The sequence below is a fragment of the Chiloscyllium plagiosum genome, unplaced genomic scaffold (genome assembly GCF_037043375.1).
Source record: "Chiloscyllium plagiosum isolate Xiang-an unplaced genomic scaffold, Cpla_swu_hap1 HiC_scaffold_19, whole genome shotgun sequence".
Classification (NCBI taxonomy): Eukaryota; Metazoa; Chordata; class Chondrichthyes; order Orectolobiformes; family Hemiscylliidae; genus Chiloscyllium; species Chiloscyllium plagiosum.
In genome coordinates this window covers 43,483,059-43,489,768 of record NW_028270157.1, presented here as the reverse complement: position 1 = coordinate 43,489,768, position 6,710 = coordinate 43,483,059, and positions in this window count along the sequence as shown.

The following is a 6,710-nucleotide window of genomic DNA, read 5'->3' as shown; positions in this document are numbered from 1 at the left end:
GAGGCAGAACATCAGAACATGGCATTGTTTTTGTAGTGAAATCTGACTTTGGCCTTGACACAAGTCGTAGGCAGCAGCATACAAAGAAGTAAGGCATTGCTCTCTGGCAGCAGTATAAACCAATCTGCATCGGTTATCGTGTACTCTTGTGAGTGACTTAATCAGAATGAGCATTGAGAGCAGTGAAGGGGAGAGGAAGTTAAATATCAAAGACATCAAAATATTTCACCAGAGACGTATCCTGAGTTGTTTTATTCAAACTCGCTTTCTTTCACACCTTTCATCCAACATGGAATGACACATAAAGCAGTTGTGGAATGGCAGCATTTGTGGTTGTAATACATTTTATATTTTTTGGAAATGCAAATGCTTTCTTTCCTTCCAATTGTTGAGGTTAGACACAAGTCAAAATCTTTATCTGTGCTAATTTATGGCTGATCAGTAAGAGAATGAAAAAAATGTACTGAGAATGACCTTGTTTAGTTGCTGAAAGAAAGTCACCGTGTTTTACATTTCTGTTTGAGAGCAATACAAGGTTCACAAGATTTACCAGTTGATTCTGTGGGTAAGAGACCTTCCAACACAGAGTTCCCTTCTTAGCTCAACTGTAGATGCACAAAGCACAGAAATATATTGAGCTAATTGTAAGCAGTAACAACACTGTTAGAATATTGGGATCTACCAGACTGTCATTTCAACTATGAAACACTTTATGAAAAAAGCTGTTGAAACAGAACTTATAGTATTCAGCTCATGGAGGTACAGCAGTTGTAGGTCAGCCAAATGGACCTCAGATAATGCAAGTTCCCTGATTGGGGCTGTTAACCTGGTGCAATCAGGAAGCCTTGGCTGACAGATATAAACAGGAGTATCAGAGGTTCTTTTCACTCTGAGAGCTGGCTCTGAGGAAGCCAGACCTGTGTCAAGTACTATGCATGTGTAAATAAAGGATGACTTGATGACGGGATATTGGCCTTTTTAGAATTATTTCAGTAATCACCCAATATTAACTGTATAATCCAAAGGAGCAGCAATGCTTAGTTATGCAATGACCCCCCTCTCTTCTGAAGAAGAGTCAGTGGACTTGAAATGTTAACTGTGTTTTCTCTACACAGAAGCTGCCAGACCTGTTGAGTTTCTCCAGCAAGTTCTGTTTTTGTCACAGGAACTATTGTTGTTCTTGAACTTGAACACTGGAAGCTAGCAGCAAGAGGCTTTTAAAACAATAAATTACTTTTATATGATCTGCTCACATCTTATTTTTAGGTCTCTCATTCTCTTTCAATGACAGTTTGAATTACAATTCATGAATCTGTTTTGGAGAGTTCCACGTGAAATGGTCACATAATTTTCTCTGCATCTTCTTGCATAGCCCTGTGTTATATATTTTGACAGAGCTAAATAATATGATTGCAGAAAGTGTGGAAGGGGAATTTCTCCAGTCACACTGTGTCATGTTGATGATGACTACTGAGTTTTATCATAGTACAAAAGACAGAGAGCAATGCTGTCAGCTAAAAGTGATCATAATCCATGTTGTTCCTTCATCTATGTGGTTTCTGTGTATGCATCACAAAACCAAAGCTATGTAGAGTGATAGGGGCAGACAGTATGGAAAGTATTTAATTGGGGGAGGGGGAATTACAATGCTATTATGCAGGAACTGTGGAGCATAAATTGGGAAGAGCTACTCTCAGGGAAATGCACAACAGAAATATGGAGGTTGTTTCAAGAACACTTGCTATGCGTGCTGGATAGGTTCATCCTACTGAGGCAAGGAAGGATTGGTAGGGTGAAGGAACCTTGGATGACAAGAAATGTGAAACATCTAGTCAAGAGGAAGAAGGAAGCTTACTTAAGGTTGTGGAGGCAAGGATCAGATGGGGTTTTACAGGATTACAAGGTAGCCAGGAAGGAACTGAAGAATGGGCATAGGAGAGCTAGAAGGGGGCATGAAAAAGCCTTGGCAGATAGGATTAAGGAAAACCCCAAGGTATTCTCCACTTACGTGAGGAACAAGAGGTTGGCCAGAGCAAGGGTAGGGCTGATCAGGGATAGTGGAGGGAATTTGTGACTGGAGTTGGAGGCAGTAGGAGAGGTTCTTAATAAATACTTTCAGTATTCACTAGTGAGAGGGACCTTGTCATTTGTGAGGACAGTGTGAAACAGGCTGATATGCTAGAACGGGTTGATGTTAAGGAGGAGGATATGTTGGAAATTTTGAAAAACATGAGGATAGATAAATCCCCTGAAACAGACTTCATCAGGAAGGGCTTATGCCTGAAACATCGATTCTCCTGCTCCTCGGATGCTGCCTGATCTGCTGTGCTTTTCTAGCACCACACTCCTGACTCTGATCTCCAGCATCTGCAGTCCTCAACTTCCCCACAGATGGGTTATACCTAAGGTTGCTACAGGAAGTAAGGGAAGAGATTGCTGCACTTTTGGTGATGGTCTTTGCATCCTCACTGTCCACTGGAGTAGTACCAGATGATTGGAGGGTGGCAAATATTATTCCCTTTTTCAAAAAAGGGAATAGGGATAACCCTGAGAATTACAGACTAGTCAGTCTTACATTGTTGCTAAGCAAATTACTGGAGATGATTCTGAGAGACAGGATTTATGATTATTTAGAAAAGCGTAGTTTGATTGGAGATAGTCAGTATAGCTTTGTGTGAGGCAGGTAATGCCTCACAAACCTTATTTAATTCTTTGAGGATGTGACAAAACACAGTGATGAAGTTAGATCAGTGGATATGGTATTCATGGATTTTAACTAGGCATTTGGTAAGGTTCCCCATTGAAGGCTCATTCAGAAAGTAATAAGACATAGGATACAAGGAAAGTTGGCTGTCTGAATCATAGAATCATAGAGATATACAGCATGGAAACCAACTCTTCAGTCCAACTCGTCCATACTGACCAGATATCCTAACCTAATCTAGTCCCATTTGCCAGCATTTTGCCCATATCTTTCTAAACCCTTCCTATCCATATCCACCCAGATGCCTTTAAATGTTATAATTGTACCAGCCTCCATCGCTTCATCTGGCAGCTCATTCCATGCATGCACCATCCTCTGCATGAAACAGTTGCCCCTTAGATCCCTTTTAAAATTTTCCTCTCTCACCCTAAACCTATGCCCTCTAGTTCTGGGCTCCCCCAACCCAGGGAAAAGGCCTTGTCTATTCACCCTATCCAAGCCCCTCATGATTTTATGAATTTCTGTAAGGTTAGCCCCAGCCTCTCCCTATAGCTCAAATCCTCCAATCCTGGCAACATCCTTGTAAATCTTTTCTGAACCCTTTCAAGTTTCACAACATCCTTCCGATAGAAGGGAGACCAGAACTGCACACAATATTCCAAAAGTGGCCTAACCAATGTCCTGTACAGCTGCATCATGACCTCCCAACTCCTATATTCAGTGCTCTGACAATAAAGGAAAGCATACCAAACACCTTCTTCACTATCGTACCTATCTGCAACCCCACTTTCAAGGAGTATGAACCTGCATTCCAAGGTCTCTCTGTTCAGCAACAATCCTCAAGACCTTACCATTATGTGTGTAAGTTCTCTCTGATTTGCCTTTCCAAAATGCAACACCACACATTTATCTAAATTAAACTTCATCTGCCACTTCTTGGCCCATTGGCCTATCTGATCAAAATCCTGTTGTGGTGGGATACAGACTTGGTTGGCCATAGAATACAGAGGGTGGTAGTAGATGGAAAGTATTCAGCCTGGAGCTCAGTGACAAGTGGTGCTCCGCAGGGATCTGTTCTAGGACCTCTGCTATTTGTGACGTTTATAAAAGACTTGAATGAAGAACTGGAAGGGTGGGTTTAGTAAGTTTACTGATGACACGAAGGTTGGTGGAATTATGGATAGTGTGGCCAGCTGTTGTAGATTGCAACGAGACATTGACAGGATGCAGAGCTGAGCTGATAAGTGGCAGATGGAGTTCAACCTGGAAAATTCTGAAGTCATTCACTTTGGAAAGTCGAATTTGAATGCAGATTATAGGATTAAAGGCAGGATTTTTGGCAGTGTGGAGGAGCAGAGGGATCTTGCGGTCCATGTCCATAGATGCCTTGAAGTTGCCACCTAAGTTGTTAGGGTTGTTAAGAAGGCATATGATGTGTTGGTTTTCATGAGCAGAGCAAATTGAGTTTAAGAGCTGTGAGGTTATGCTGCAGCTCTATAAAGTCCTGGTTAGACTTGGAATATCGTGTTCAGTTCTGGTCACCTCATTATAGGGTGGATGTGGAAGCTTTAGAGACAGTGCAGAGGAGACTTACCGGGATGCTGCCTGGACTGAAGGGCATGTCTTATGAAGAAAGGCTGAGGGAACTAGGGCTTTTGTGTTTGGAGAGAAGGAGGATGAGAAGTGGCTTGATCGAGTTGTACAAGATGATGAGAGGCATAGGTAGAGTGGATAGCCAGTGACTTTTTCCCAGTGTGGAAATAGCTATCATGAGGAGGCATAATTGGAAGAAGGTTTAGGGAAGATGTCAGAGGTGGGTTCATCACACAGAGAGTGGAGGTTGAATGGAATGCTCTGCCAGCAGTGGTAGTAGAGTCAGATACATTAGGGACATTTAAGTGACTCTTGGTTAGGCACATGAATTGTAGTAAAATGAAGAGTATGATCTTAGAGTAGGATAAAAGGTCAGCACAACATCAAGGGCCGAAGGGGCTGTACTGCACTGTACTGTTCAATGTTCTACGATCTATGTCCTATAAAGTACAGCTGATATTCTGCAAGGTTAAGCCAGTGCCTGATGCACAATTGGAAACAGTAAATTAAGAGCTAAACATTTTAGAAAGATTGGGAACAATTAAGATGTTGGAGAGCAATGAATGGCCTTCAGAAAGGTCGATGGGACAGTAATCATTTATGGATATTATATTCAAATGGTAAATAAAATGATTGAAATCGATACCCATTGCTTTCATGTGAAGGATTGATTTCTAATTTAGCAATTGGAAAGGTGTTCAGTAAAATAGATTAGTTCAATGAAGATTTGCAATAAGAATTAACTGACAAGAACAAGGAACAACTTTCTATTCAAACATACATTAAAGGCTGTGCCAGCATGAAGTGTTTAACATTTGGGGTGACTACTTGTTCCTCTGTATTCCAGAGCGTCATGCAACAGGCACCAAGTGAAGTGAAAAGAATGCATGCTTTTCTTATTCATTTATGTGGGCTGGGGCAATGTTTATTGCCCATCCCTAATTGCTCTCCAAAAAGGTGATGGTGAGCTGCCATCATGAATTGTTGTTGTTAATTTGGTGGAGGATCACAGAAAATGCTGTTAGGAAGGGAGTTTCAAAATTCTGACTCAGTGGAAACTGATGGAAGGCAGTAAATTTCCAATTTCAGGTGAAATGTGTCTTGGAAGGAAACTTGAAGGTGGCGAGGTTCCTATGTATCTGCTGCCTTTGTCCTTCTAAACGGAATGATCATGGGTTTGGAAGGTGCTATCTAAAGAGCCTTAGTGAACATCTGTTGTTAATCTTGTGGATGGCACACACAGCTGCTGATGTGCATCATTGGTGGAGGGAGTGGATGCTTGGTGATGTGTGCCAATCAAGTGGGCTGCTTTGTCTTGGGTGACATCAAGCTTCTGAAGTGTTATTTGCTGCATATATCCAGGCAAGTGGAATGTATTCCTGATGTTCCTGATGTATGCTTTGTAAATGGTGGCTTTGGGAGTCAGAAGGCAAAGTTTTTTGTTGCAGGATTCCTAGGCTTTGACCTGATCCTTTTATTTATATGGATAGTCCAGTTCCGTTTCTGGTCAACGTTATTCCCAGGATAGACGGGAATTCAGTAATGGTAATGTTATTGGATGTCAAGGGACGATGGTTAGATTCTGTCTTGTTGGATATGGTCTGGCCTAGTACTTGTGTGACATGAATGCTGCTTGCTACTTTTCAGCCTAAGCCTGAATATTGTCCAGGTCTTGTTCTATTTGGAAAATGACTCTTCAGAAGAGTTGAGAATGATGCTGAATACTGTGCAATTAACAATAAACAGCCTCACATCTGACCTTATAATATAGGGAAAGTCATTGACCAAACTGCTGAAGATGGTTGGATGTAGTGCACTACTCTGAGGAATTCCGGCAGAAATGTCCTGGAGCTGAGATGACTGACCTCCAACATCCACACCTGGAGTGTAGTACTGGAAAAGCACAGCAGGTTAGGCAGCATCCGAGGAGCAGGAGAGTCGATGTTTTGGGCAAAAGCGATTATCCTATCAAAGAGTCTGGGAAGAAATTTTATTTTCTTTTACATTTCATTTGAGAAATTAAGGACTGAAGAATATTATGCCATGTTTTTTGAAAATTCTGAATTTAATATTGAGGAAGTTTGAGCAATTAGAAAGGTTGTTCCATGCGCATTTAGGTACAAAGTAAAGTCACCACAGTTTTACCTGATCCTAGGTTGCTGTCTCATTACAGAGAGAAACCTGGTAGTAGCCTAACTTGAGGGTCAGCAGGCTTCAGGCAAGGGGAAAGATTGGGTAGGAGATTCCTTTGTGATGGCCTCAGTCAGTGTGGGAATTGAACCTGTGCTGTGAGCATCATTCTGCATTGCAAATCTGCTGGTCCAGCCAACTGTGCTAACTAACTGCACATTTTGATATATATTGTGTCAACATGACAAGTAATTGAGAAAAATGGCACTGAGACATTTATCAT